Source organism: Denticeps clupeoides, chromosome 18 (assembly GCF_900700375.1).
Source record: "Denticeps clupeoides chromosome 18, fDenClu1.1, whole genome shotgun sequence".
In the NCBI taxonomy this organism is placed as follows: Eukaryota; Metazoa; Chordata; class Actinopteri; order Clupeiformes; family Denticipitidae; genus Denticeps; species Denticeps clupeoides.
This window is the reverse complement of record NC_041724.1, coordinates 5,478,188-5,490,670: the sequence shown is the minus strand read 5'-3', so window position 1 is coordinate 5,490,670 and position 12,483 is coordinate 5,478,188. Positions and strand designations below refer to the sequence as shown.

Sequence of the window (12,483 nt, the reverse complement as noted above, 5' to 3'; positions counted from 1 at the left end):
CAGCCTCGCAGGCTTAGGCTGTGCACCGGGATATTACGCTCTCTCTCCCTCTGTTTCACTTATTCCCCCGCTTGCTCTGCCAGTCGCCTTCGTTCTTTACTGCATTCCCGTCTTTCTTTACACCTGTCTCTCTCTCTCTCTCTCTCGGGGCTCTTTCCTTCCGTTATTGGGGTTGTGCAGGTGACATTTGTGCAGCTCGCTGGAGAGAGGGAGGAGGCTGAAGTGTGATTATGTCATGTAGACAGGCGGCATTGAGGTCTTTACTGTCTCATGTGACCTGTGTGTGGAAGGGCCGAACGCATGGTAGTGGGGTTACGACGGGACCGCTGGTGTATGTGTGTGTAGGTGTGTTTATTTCCAAGGTCAGCCTGGGAAACCCGCTGCTGAATGATATCAATATTGCCCCCCGGTCCAATAAATCTATAACTTCTGCTGAGACGCCTGCATCTGGCTGTGGCCCGCAGACTCCGCTCAGGACTCCGCCCCTTCATTTCTCCGCTGATTGATGCCGATAGATCAAGGATCCTCCCTCTCTCACACTCGCTCCCCCTCGCTCCCTCTCCCAGGCGCTCGCTCACTGATTCGCTGCGTCGCAGCCACAAGCCTCACATCGCACGCCAGAGAAGAAGCGGCGAGCCCCTGCACCCGGAGACGAGGTAAACGGTGGAAACTTCACGTGCGGCTGAGGGAGAGAGAGAGAGAGAAATAACAGAGAGAGAGAGAGAGAGACCACTGCAGACCACCACGCAGCCGCTGAAGCCCGAAATGACTGAAGTGTCAGGGAGCACCGTGGACAGCCTTGGCTGGGCTGGTCGCTAGGACAACGCTGTACCTCCTTGGCCCCCCCTCAGCGGCTTGCCCCGGCTGCCCGTCGGAGGGCATGGTTCTCAATATTCCAGCCAGCTGATGGACACGGGAGCCCCGGCTAACGCAGGTAAGGGCAGGTTTCTCTCTCGGCTTCAGACCCCACCGAGCAGCAGCGGTCAGCGCTTTCTGGCCCGTCCGCTGTTTTTAATTCCCTCCTCATCATGACTGAAATATCTGTCGGCTTGCAGTTTACCGGGCTGCAGGTTGTTGCCTAAGTTGCTGCATGGCAGGTTCAGCGGTTGGAGAGAGAGAGATGCTGAACCATCCACGAGAGAGCGAGCTAGAGAGAGAGAGAGAGAGCATGCTCAATCACACTATTAATTATGAGTGCGGGCGGAGCATGCCACTGAACTGTGGCACCTATAAAAATTTCTGACTGCGGGGCATTTTCTCCACCTGCGCTACATAAACCGGGTCTCCGTCCTGTGAGCAGGGACTCACCGCTCTTCTTCTGCGTGCCTTCAGGATGGCTGTGCTTTCGGGGGATGTTATTTGTGGCTTTGGCAACATCTTTGTCACTCTTGACTCCATGCAAAGTGGACGAGCTCACTCGGGGTAGAGGGAGTGGAAAAAAAACCACTGTCAGGTCCATGGAAATGCACTTGGACAGAGAAATGTGCACACATCGACACATAAACACTGGTCGGCATCTCCAGCACCATCACTGTGGCCGTCTGCCCTCGCTCGGTCTCTCCCGTCAGTCCCCTCGATCTGCGCTCGAGCCTCAACATTTAATCAACCATAAACCATTTGGTGGGGGGACGAAAGTAGGAGGTAAGAAAATGTCCCCGTGCTCTCCCCGGATCCCTGCAGATTAACAATGCGCCCGTGTCAACAGCTTTCAATTTCCCGTCACAAGAAAAGATGCAGGAAGACACTCGCTTAATGAATGCGCCACTCTCAGCTCTCACACACACACACACACAAACAAATCAAGGAAAAAGATGATTTCTGCCTAACGGCTTTTGTCAGTGAGGAGGTATTGCTCCTTCTACATGCATTTCTTAAGGTAACAGGAAGACTGATTTCAATTTATTTTTTCTCAGAAAAAGTCTTTCTACAGAAAGAAACCAACAGAAACAATATGAGAAACTAATTACCCACTCAGCCCCCTTATTTCTGTCACGGGTTTCATATTTATAGACAATTTTTTTTAAACATGGGGGTGTTGAACTTTCCCTAATGAAGGTGAAAGTGAAGTGATTGACATTGCGAAACACTGCAGTACAGCACACGGTGACACAACGAAATGTGTCCTCTGCGTTTAACCATCACCCTTGGTGACCAGTGGGCAGTCATGACAGCCCCTGGGTCTCCTGGGAGCAGTGTGTGGGGATGGTATTTTGCTCAGTGGCACCTTGGCAAATTGGGATTCAAACCAGCAACCTTCTGATTAAGGGGCCGCTTCCTTAACCACTAGACCACCACTGCCCCCCATTCTAGACAATTCAAATTACCCTCTCAATATCAAGAAGTGTTGCCAGATCTGAGTGTTTCATCCCAATATTGTCCAAGAATGTGCCAGAATGTAAACAAAGCTTCTCAAAACTGACTACTGCACCTACTTAACATACTTAAATAAGAATTTGATTCCACCTTGCATATTCCTTACAAGCATTTTTTTTTCTATATTCAAAATCCAAAATGAACTCAGTCTGGCAACAGTGCAAGGTTTACACTACACATGGACATAACAAATCTGATCGTGTTGTAGTCATCTCAGGACCAAACCAGACAGACAGTCAAGATTTTTTTTTTTTTTCGTCAAGATTTCTGTGAATCTTATGTTTGTGAACACACGCATCAGTCTGCGTCTTACATACCGCAAAGAAAAAAGTCCCTCTGAGTCGAGACATTGTTCTTTTGCCTGTTCCACTCGGGGCTAGCGGGTGTCAGGTGTTGTCTGACGGAACTGAAACAGTGAAATAAATGACGGATATTAGGCCGGGGTTGCACAGCCCTGGCCTCTCAAGGTTGCGCTCCAGATCTAAACCAATGCTATCAACTGGCCAGTAACACGGTTACCTGCCTCTGAAATAGATGTGTATGACAGGGGTGGCACCACCAAAGTGCATCTCCGAGATTGAGAGCCGCTCACGCCGAGCCAGAGGGATTACCTGCCCGTGGCCGTGGAAGGAGGCATACATCATTTGTCTGGTGGGCTGGGACACCCTCTGATCCGCAGGTCAGATGCTGGTGCTGGGCATCCTGGGGAAGCAATCCATTCCAGAGATGAGATCTCGGTGGAGGCTTCTGAACTTAATCCCGACAAGGCCAGATTCACTTCTGCTCCGGCGGGACGTGTGCTGTCTTGTGTCGGCTTGCTTCATTCCCACCAGATGGGCCTGTTGGGGGTTGTTGCCTCCATCGCCGCAGGCGATTGATCGATACAGATAGATTTAACTGCCTGAATGGGTCAGTTGTTCTCAGATTCGCTAATTCTGAGAAGCCAGGGTCAGAGGGCACGACAGAAATAGCGTGTGTCCCCTCCCTGACCAAAAGAAGCTAAATGAATGGCACCTTTAAGCATCAAAATCCTGCCCCCTCTATTAGAGATGCATCACCTGTAGCTACACCATGCATGTCATTTAAAAAATGGTTCAGGTTAGCAGTCAGTTTTCTGACTGGCCACACAAACAAACTGACCATTGGTGGATGTGTAGAGAAGTCAGCAAAAGATAACTAAGTGATAACGGGTTTGAAACATTATTTAGAAAAAAATGCTAAAAAATTCCTACTGCGTAGTCTGCAGCCACCAGAGATGTTCAGGCATGTGTAAAAACATTATCACTTCTTTTTCAGGCGTTAATCAGACCAAAGATAACGTCATACCAGCCACATACATACCTTTTATAATGTCTGAGCTCTAAATCAGACATTAAACACTGTACAGGGAATTAATTTGCTCATTTTTATTATTTAATGTTTATTTAGTCATGATATTTGCATCAGTTTTTATAAAACGCATTTACACGGTTCTGGTCTCTTATAATTACCAATTATACATTCAGGGACATACAGTAGAAAAATAAATTACTTCTTGGTTGTTAATTGGAATGATAAATGATGTTATTTACCATAAAAAATGAAATTATTCACTTCCTTGTTTTTCGACTGAATTCACCCCTAATTTTCATTTCTGGCTTTCAGTTTCCATTTTTTTGCTCCATCTTTTAAATCTGTGGTACAAAAGCAATGATATTCGACGATAGGAGGCATAGAACGTATTCATGCGTTTGAACTTTAGAAGGGAAACATGTCACAGTAGCATCAGCCCACCCGTCCTTGTAGAGGCGCCATCAAATTCCACTTAAGGGAAGACATCAAAAAAACGCAATTCGCTCCTGATTTTCTGCTTATGTATAAAACCCCCCAAAAATATAAACACCTGGATCTGTCACAGCAGATGGTCTGTTTGATGTGCAGCAATTCCGCAATCCCACCGCACCCAGTCTGAGAGCGCAGCGTGGTGACAGGGTTTCAACTTTTACTGCTTTGCAGTTTAATGAGAAAAGGAAGCGTGTTGCTTTGACCACAGTGCACGAACATACATGTGAGGCGCTGAGCAGTGGTAAAATGTCACTGCATGACCGCGGGATGCTTGCCGAGTGACGAAATCACGTGAACAGCACTGGTATCGCTGCCGTTACCAAAACAACCACAGTGCAGCAAGACGATGCTGAACTGCTTGATTGTACTTAACACCAGTTTGATGCTGAAGCTCAGCCCTCACGCTCAGCCTCCCGGTTTTGAGAGAAATGTTGAAAACTGGCTGCATGCAAGTGGTACGAAGAGCTCTATTTGACATTTTCACATACTTCAGTTGAGAGGAATTTGTTTCTGGAGCGATAAATAGTGCTTATCGGAACTCTGCACCTCACACACACACATAGACACGAACGCTGACAGGCGGCCACATGCACAAAACATCCAGAAGAGTCTTTTCGCTTTTAAGGAGACGGATGGGTCGTATGGGAAATCTGCAGGCACTCGAAAGTGGGTAAAGGAACCAGCTCGCCTGCACATCGCTCACTGCCTAAATCTGATGGGCGGTGCAGCCCAGGGCCGATGGGCGCGGGAGCGATGCTGGTAAAAACCCACCCAAAGGCCCGCCCTGGCTGCATGCCTCCCCGAGATCCTGAAACTGGCCGTCCGCAAGCCGTCCTCCAGCCATTATTACATCACGTCCTGGATCTACTTTCTGTGGCTTTTAAAGAAATTTCTATTTAGTTCCCATGGAAACGTTCAGTAAGGAGTAGCAGGGTGGAAACAAAGCCGTTAGGACCTTGGGAGGAGAAACCTCCTACTCAGTTTAAAGCAGAACAGCTCTTACCGCCGGCAAAGAGCCGCCACCCGATAGGCCAGACACACATACACACACACACACACACACACACACACACAAACAAACGTATAGAAAACACATCGAGGACTATATGCACTATACGCCCACGGTCACATAAGCCATTAATGTTGTGAATAAACATAAAATAAATTGACTGAGGGCTCCATCGGGGCCGAGCCATTAGAATGGCCTTGATATCAGCCCCTCCCCATTACATAGTCCCTATATGATGCTCCTGGTCTCATATACAGCAACCCATTCAGGCAGAGTATTAACACTAGAACTCCCAGAGACGAGACATTTTTCCCTATACCCCTAGCTTTACCAGAGAGGAGCCATTTTTCCCTATACCCCTAGAGGAGCTTTTTGGCCCGGTTGATTTTACATGGGGCCAAATGTTTTTTACATGTTTTTATGGGGGGATGGGGAGTGACACATTCCAATGGGCCAGCCATTTACAAATGAATGGGAGCCAAATGTCGGTGACTGAGTTCTTAGTTTCAAATCAAGTGGCCATTTGGCCTTCCTCTGGTAGGGCTGAGGGGGTCAGCAAAAAAACCTGACAAATGTTTTCACCTGTTTCAATGTTATAAGATGAAATTGTTTTAAAAAGCAGCAAATTAATTTTTACTGGTAATTACCAGGTTACACAAATTTAGGATTTGTGTGAATTACAAGAAACTGCATAACTTCCTGAGTTACGTTATTTTATTTTATATATAAGAGAATGCAGAATGTTGTAATAATACAATTTTACTCAGTCCTAACACGTACACATTTCAGAAGACAAATCTTCATTCACTCAAGTACTCACACACACACACACACGCACAGTGCATGCCCTGTCACATCTTTTGGGAGTACTGATTTAATCTGCCCTCTACCTCAAATTTCTCATCTCTAACGCAGGTTCAACACACACCTACAGCCCGCGGCAGTGTGGTACTGAGCAGATATGAGAGGTAGCTGTCACAAGAACACACACACACACATGCACGCCGGTTAGGGATCACACAGTCATCTGTCCGTCCGATTAACTCTGCAGCCTTCACCAAGAGATCGCAGCAGGCCCAACGCACTATGAGCTTAAATGCCCAGTGCCTGGCGGATTCCAACACTCCAGCTCCATGGCAGCATCTGCACTGAATATTTAGTGGGGTTCACCTTGACTTTAATGTACACTGTTTGATGACTGATGTTCATTAGACTCCATGACTCACCTTCAGCCACTGTAGAGAACATGCATAATAAATAACGCTGTCATGTGTGAGCCTCAACGAGAAACCTTCAAACCGCAGTTTAGGACGGGTTTCATCTGGTATGATGTTTTGTTATAGTTTTATATATAGTGGTAATAGATTGCCACTCATTCTAAGAGATGTTTTCCAATGTCATCTCAATCAAATTTTAGCATTTCAGCAATTGGTGTGATATAATTGTGCCTTGGAATTTTTCCATAAAACAATAAGTGCACCAAAGCAGAAAAACTTTGCCCCAGGTGAGTTAATTCATGTAAATGTTTGCTTTAGATTTTAGTCTTCCATATCTCAGTTTATTTTTTACTTGGTCAAAAGGCCCAGCCCATGGTCATTGGGGGCATCTTCACAGTGGTGAGCCAAACAAGAGGAACATGGACAAATGCGTTGACGGAAATGCCACCAGGGGTCTGAGGAACACGGCCTCTTTTTACCCCTACATGCTCATTTCTCCTCTCATTATGTGTGTCTTTGTTTTTATTTTCCTCCACTGACCGTGTATGTCCTTTACTAGAGGACAAAGTCGCAAGTTTCTGAGAGCAACAAACAAGGTGATGGTGAATGTAAAGAATATTTTCCTGTGAAGGCAAAGCTGAAAGGGGGTCCTCAAGAACAAATAAGTCTGTATTTAAGCTACAACCATCCATCAGTGCATGTTAGATATTTTGATTGAAGTGCAGTACAAAATTAGGGACCATCTGCAAATTACTGCAAGCTGGGCAAAACGTTTACAACTCTAACTCTCTTCTTAAGGCGGGTCATCACGTAAATTAAAATAAAAAGAAAGCATGCATACTGATTTGCAGCAATATTGATCATATTCATCTTCTGATATTATATCTTCAATTTTAAGATTGATAGACTAATTTAGTCTATCAGTCTGTCAACCATGTCAAGTCATATGTGCCAATATTAATATTGATCACATACCAAAAGGCTTGTTTTCTTTTCAGAAACATAATTATTACAAATTTTCATACACATTATGACTGTCCAACCACCTGAAAAAAAGAGAAGTTAATATTCCTGTCCCTTTCTAGCAAGCACTGGAACCCGGACCTGGTTTGAACTGATGTAGTAGTCTGGGCCACTAAACTGCCTTGAAACTGCCCTGGTGAGGCCATTAAGCGTTTAGCATCACGTTTATAAATCCTGTCTCAATCCTGAGCTGCTTCTTTGTAGCTCGCTTGAAATGCCTTAACCACAATAACGCACTGGTCCGTTTTTCAGAACCCTCACAAGTCGCACCCTCGATTGGCCCCTCACCTGTCCAGGCAAGGATGCAGGCAGCCATGTTGAAAGGCTTTGTTTGAATGATGGCACTTGAAGCTGTCTAAAGGGTATGATAATTTGCCAGAACTCTGTCATTTTTGTAAACAACCCATAAACAAAGCTCGAACACAAACTGAACAGGGTTTATTTTTTCAGAAATAAAATTGCACATTCAACTTCAGGAGGCAATTACAGTTTTCATTTCTAAATCAAACGTAACATAGTTATTACCCTAGATACAAACAGAAATGAAAGCAGTCCACTTCCCATCCATAAGCTAAATCTTTCATTGGCCAATCTACCAAAAGAGAGAAAGTAAGAAAAAAAGCAACAAGGAGGGGAAAATATAAAAGTATATTTCCTTAATATTTCAACAGAATTTAATGGACTTCGTTTCCCCATGTCCTCTGTTCCTTACATGTTGTTCTGTCCTCTCCCTCTCTCCATCTCCATCACTCCATAGCCTTCAGAGATGTTTGATGCAATGAAAACCTATGACACATTTCCACCAATGATACACACTGGAAAGGTCAGGGACTGGAAGAGACACAGAAGGCATTAGCTGACACTGCTCACCGCTGCACTTCATCTGGGGCTGCATTGTCACGAAATGGACCTGCACTCCCAATGAACCAACCAGCAGACTTCCAAAAAGCCTGGTTGTTCATTTATTGCTTAATGCAGATATGCCAGAATTACCGGGAAGTGGATGAGACTGCATTGCCATGCTGGTAAGACCTTAAAGTGCTGCCATGAGAACTTCACAAACACTGCACAACACCAGGATAAAGCATGCTGAGGGGTGAGAACCATATGGGTGTAAGGGACACTTTATGGGGGAAATTGAGAAATATATGCCAAATGAAGAAAGAGAAGTGATTGTGAAACACTGCAGCACAGCACACAGTGACACAATGAAACATGTCCTCTGCATGTAACCATCACCCTTGGTGAGCAGTGTGCGGCCATGAAAGGCGCCCGGGGAGCAGTGTGTAGGGATGATACTTTGCTCAGTGGCACCTCAATGGCATTTTGGCGGTTCGGTATTCAAACCCACAACTTTCCCATTACAAGTCTGCTTCCACTGCCTCAGTAGTGGAAAAAAATTAAAAGGTGGTGCGTTTTTTAAAAATTAACACACAAAATCAGTATTCCTTTTAAAGTTGGCAAAATGTTATATATGGCCATTTGGTTCTCACCCCTAAATAACACATATATTATTATTTACAGATCAATACTGATCAAACATTCATTGTACTTAATCAAATATGTACGCTGTGTAAAACAACGTTGTTCATATTCTTTTTATTGACACTGTGTGCCGGTATGCCACAAAAGAAAATTCCCATGAATACAATCTATGGATACCATCTATGTAAATTGAAAAGAGTCGTTCTTATTAAAAAAGCAAAACACAGACTTATTTCAAAGAAGACCTGACTGACACATGCTACCAATAGCGCTGATCCTGCCAAACTTGATATTTTATTTGGCAAATAAATGAAAGGAAGGGTTCCTCCAGAACCTTTCTGAAATCTTTCTTATATGTAACTCTGACCTGGTACATGATTTTATATGAGGTATGTAAGATTTACCGCCCACAAAGAGGTGCAGTCACACCATGAAAAAAGCGGCCAGGCAAGTCACGGGATGCTCAGCGTTTACTGTTCGCCGCTGCACAAATAAACAGGGCTTGTAGTGCGTTTTAAAATGTAATATTGCAGCTGTTAACACTCGCAATGTCAGAGTCGGTGTAACTCAAAATAGTTTATTAGTCAGCAAAACGTGGCGCCTGGAAGCCGCTTCACGCGTCAGGGTCTCATTGTCCGCTGACAGATCCATGTCACGGTGCGTTAATCTGCGTCAACCATTCAGTCACGCCGCCAGGCGGCGTAATCAATATGACAAAAGCCATCAGCTTCCGCCAAACTGAGCACAAATGGCCCGAGTCGGCGTTAAATTTAGACTCGGGGTGGCATGGGGTCGGCCAGTGTCCAGCTCTCCTGATGGCCGACGAGGGCAGGTCAAGAGCACCGTTCCCAGAGGATCTGCTAGCCACCTGGTCCTCCGAGGCCTTTGGGGAATACGAATATTTGTGTAGTGAGATTAAGTAAATTAGTGCTAATGATTTCACAGTAGCACTCTGGATTGGTCCGTCTTCCAGATGTGACAGAGTGCATTTTTGGATGGGATAGAAATACTGTGCAAGGCATTGCATCAGCACAGAAACACAAAACTCAACGCATAATTGTACATTTGGCACCGTAAGTCAATATTTTTTGCTAATTGGTGGACTTTTCTTTTTCATGAGGTGTTCTCAATGAGCAAGGAACAAAATCTTCTCATAGAGAGGATCGAGTGTCACTGGCTATTCACGCTTTATGCCACGAAACGTTAAGAATTTTTTTTTTCCCCATAACTGTGCTGCTCTTGACCTCACAATTTTGTAGAGGGCAGTAACATTCAATAATCAATTTTATGTTAAGGTCAGACTAAAAATTTTAAAATGGACAACTAAATGCACTACTGATTCTAAACCACTGGTCCGGTCCCGCCCTTTCCGTCATCCATGATAGGTATCTAGTAATGGTTGGCAAGTGTCTTTCAACCACATTCAGACAATTTACCCAGTCATGGATGAAAAAAAATCTCAATATTGGGTTTAGAAATATGATGATTCCATGGCACAATGCATATTTATGGGACATGCATTCAGTTGATCAAACAGAAAGCAACCTTTTAATAATATATCCAGACATCCATGGAGGTTTCTGCCATATATTGGTCATTGGTGGACATCTGCTTTCTGTGATATCTAAGGATATTTTTGAAAAACCCCAGAGTGAATTTTTGCTTGTGTTGTGCAGCTCAATTCCCTCTAAATCGCTGGGTCAGGCTTTTGTGTACACGTGAAATACAAGCAGACACTTTTATGTTAAAGGATGGAGAGAGCTTCGAGCTCTAATATGCGTGAGGACAAGCAGTGGTAGGGAAAAAAAGAGGGCCAGAAGTGATGGATGAAGGTGGCCTGTCGCTTTTTCGCCCCTCTCCCTCCCGCTACCCGTGCCATTTGGAGGAGTAAAAGTCAACGCCTGCAGTGGGGGGCAGCCTGTGACACCACATTAAGTAGATTCAGATCAGTGGGGCGGTGCTGTAGGCTCTCTCAGCGTCAAAGATGGCAGACGTCAACTGTGTCCCACTGGCATTGCCATTCATTGTGATCTGTCTTTTTGTTCCCACTCTTTACCCACTTTCATTAATATGGGATCAGAACACTACTGAGGAAGTAGTAGCTTTAACCGCAATGTGTCAACCTGTGCTACCTGAGTTCCTCACACGCATTCAAATGAGATGGCAGGAAATTCTAAATGGAACTACCTTGCCTGTCAGCAAGCAACATCATTATGGTACCAAAATTTAAAAAAGAATTGTGGTTAGGAACACAAATACGGCATTAGACATAATCACAGAAGTGTATGGCTTATCATTTTTACTACGCTGTCATTTCGGCTTTCATAGTTAAATTGTTCTGTCTGTCTGAAAAACGAATTACGGTCTGAAAGCTGCCGTCGCATCAGCTATTGTCTCACTCCCGTGTCAATCTCCAACTAAAAGAGAGCGCAGATCTGCACGTTCATCAAAGCTGACTTTTGGTGTCTCGTTGCGGTCTCGTTGCAAGGACGCTGTGTGAGCAAGGAGAGCGATGGATCCAGGGACGGTGGTTCTCAGCCTAAAGACAACTTTCAAAGCCCACGTCTCCATGCTTTTAGAGCAGACACAGAATAAGATGCAAGAACAAAGGTCTCAGCAAAGTGATGGGAAGAGGCCAGTGAATCACAGAACGTAATTACCAGTAACAGCAGGCATTCAGCAGTTCCATTGCTCCATCCATTAGGATCCAGAGGAGGCCTCATCACAGATATCTGCGTTTTATGCAAAGCTGCTGGAGACATTAGGCTTCATTTAGCTAGAAATGGATGCAGTAGACCAGATATGTGGTTCTCTGCATTTGATGTATAAATACGAAATATTTCTTACTTTACATTGTAAAATAGACAAAAAGAGCATTGCACTGTTGTCAAACACAATTGCAAGAATCTTGGCAATGTTGTTATTTTGTGCATTTCCATTTAGTAATATATGCACTTGGATATGTGAATATTACACTTATCTATGTGTAGAGTTATTAATATGCTTTCAATGAGGTGCCCTTATGTGACTACTCAGGGCTCAAGGGGAAAGAAGGAGCAGAAGATTGACATTTTCAAAAGGGAAGGATGTTATATAACACAAAATAGACACGCACGAGGGTCAAAAAGGAAACTGAAATAAACTTAAATGAACCCGAAGGTGTGTGACTTAAAACGTCAGGAAAACAAACACAATGCAAGTCTAGTCCACATTAATGCAGCACCGTTGTCCTGCTGCATTGTCCCTCATTTTACCGGGCTCTAGCCACAGATGCCGAATCAGAGGCAGAGCCCTGTTATCATGCTGGTTGGCGCTGGCCGTGCACCTAGCAGCAGTGCTTTACATGCAATCAGTTAATATTAAGGTTAATAAATAACTTGAATGTAGATAAATTCATAGTTCTTAACTGGGAAAGAAAAAACAATAAAAAGGTACAATTTTAAAGTGAAATATTGCCGTTGTTTATAGGAAAGTGATAACTGTCATAACAGACTGCTGAACAGCAGCTGTTAAATAAACTTAACTGCAGAATGTGACATGAAATTTTACTAA

At 44.4% G+C, this 12,483-nt stretch overlaps 2 protein-coding genes across 4 annotated transcripts in view; one reads left to right on the top strand and one right to left on the bottom strand.

Annotated features, from left to right (window-relative positions):
- LOC114768253 (probable alpha-ketoglutarate-dependent hypophosphite dioxygenase) overlaps window positions 1-3,083 on the bottom strand; it is a 78,837-nt gene extending 75,754 nt beyond the window's left edge. The window contains exon 1 of the mRNA XM_028960440.1: window positions 2,985-3,083. The gene's annotated coding sequence lies outside the window, so the exon portion shown is untranslated. The remainder of the gene's footprint in view (window positions 1-2,984) is intronic.
- The window catches only part of frmpd3 (FERM and PDZ domain containing 3), an 83,971-nt gene continuing 72,052 nt past the window's right edge, over window positions 565-12,483 (top strand). For 2 of the 3 annotated variants that reach the window (XM_028960428.1, XM_028960426.1), the window contains exon 1: window positions 565-934. The gene's annotated coding sequence lies outside the window, so the exon portion shown is untranslated. The remainder of the gene's footprint in view (window positions 935-12,483) is intronic. The other variant, XM_028960431.1, reaches the window with a different exon arrangement.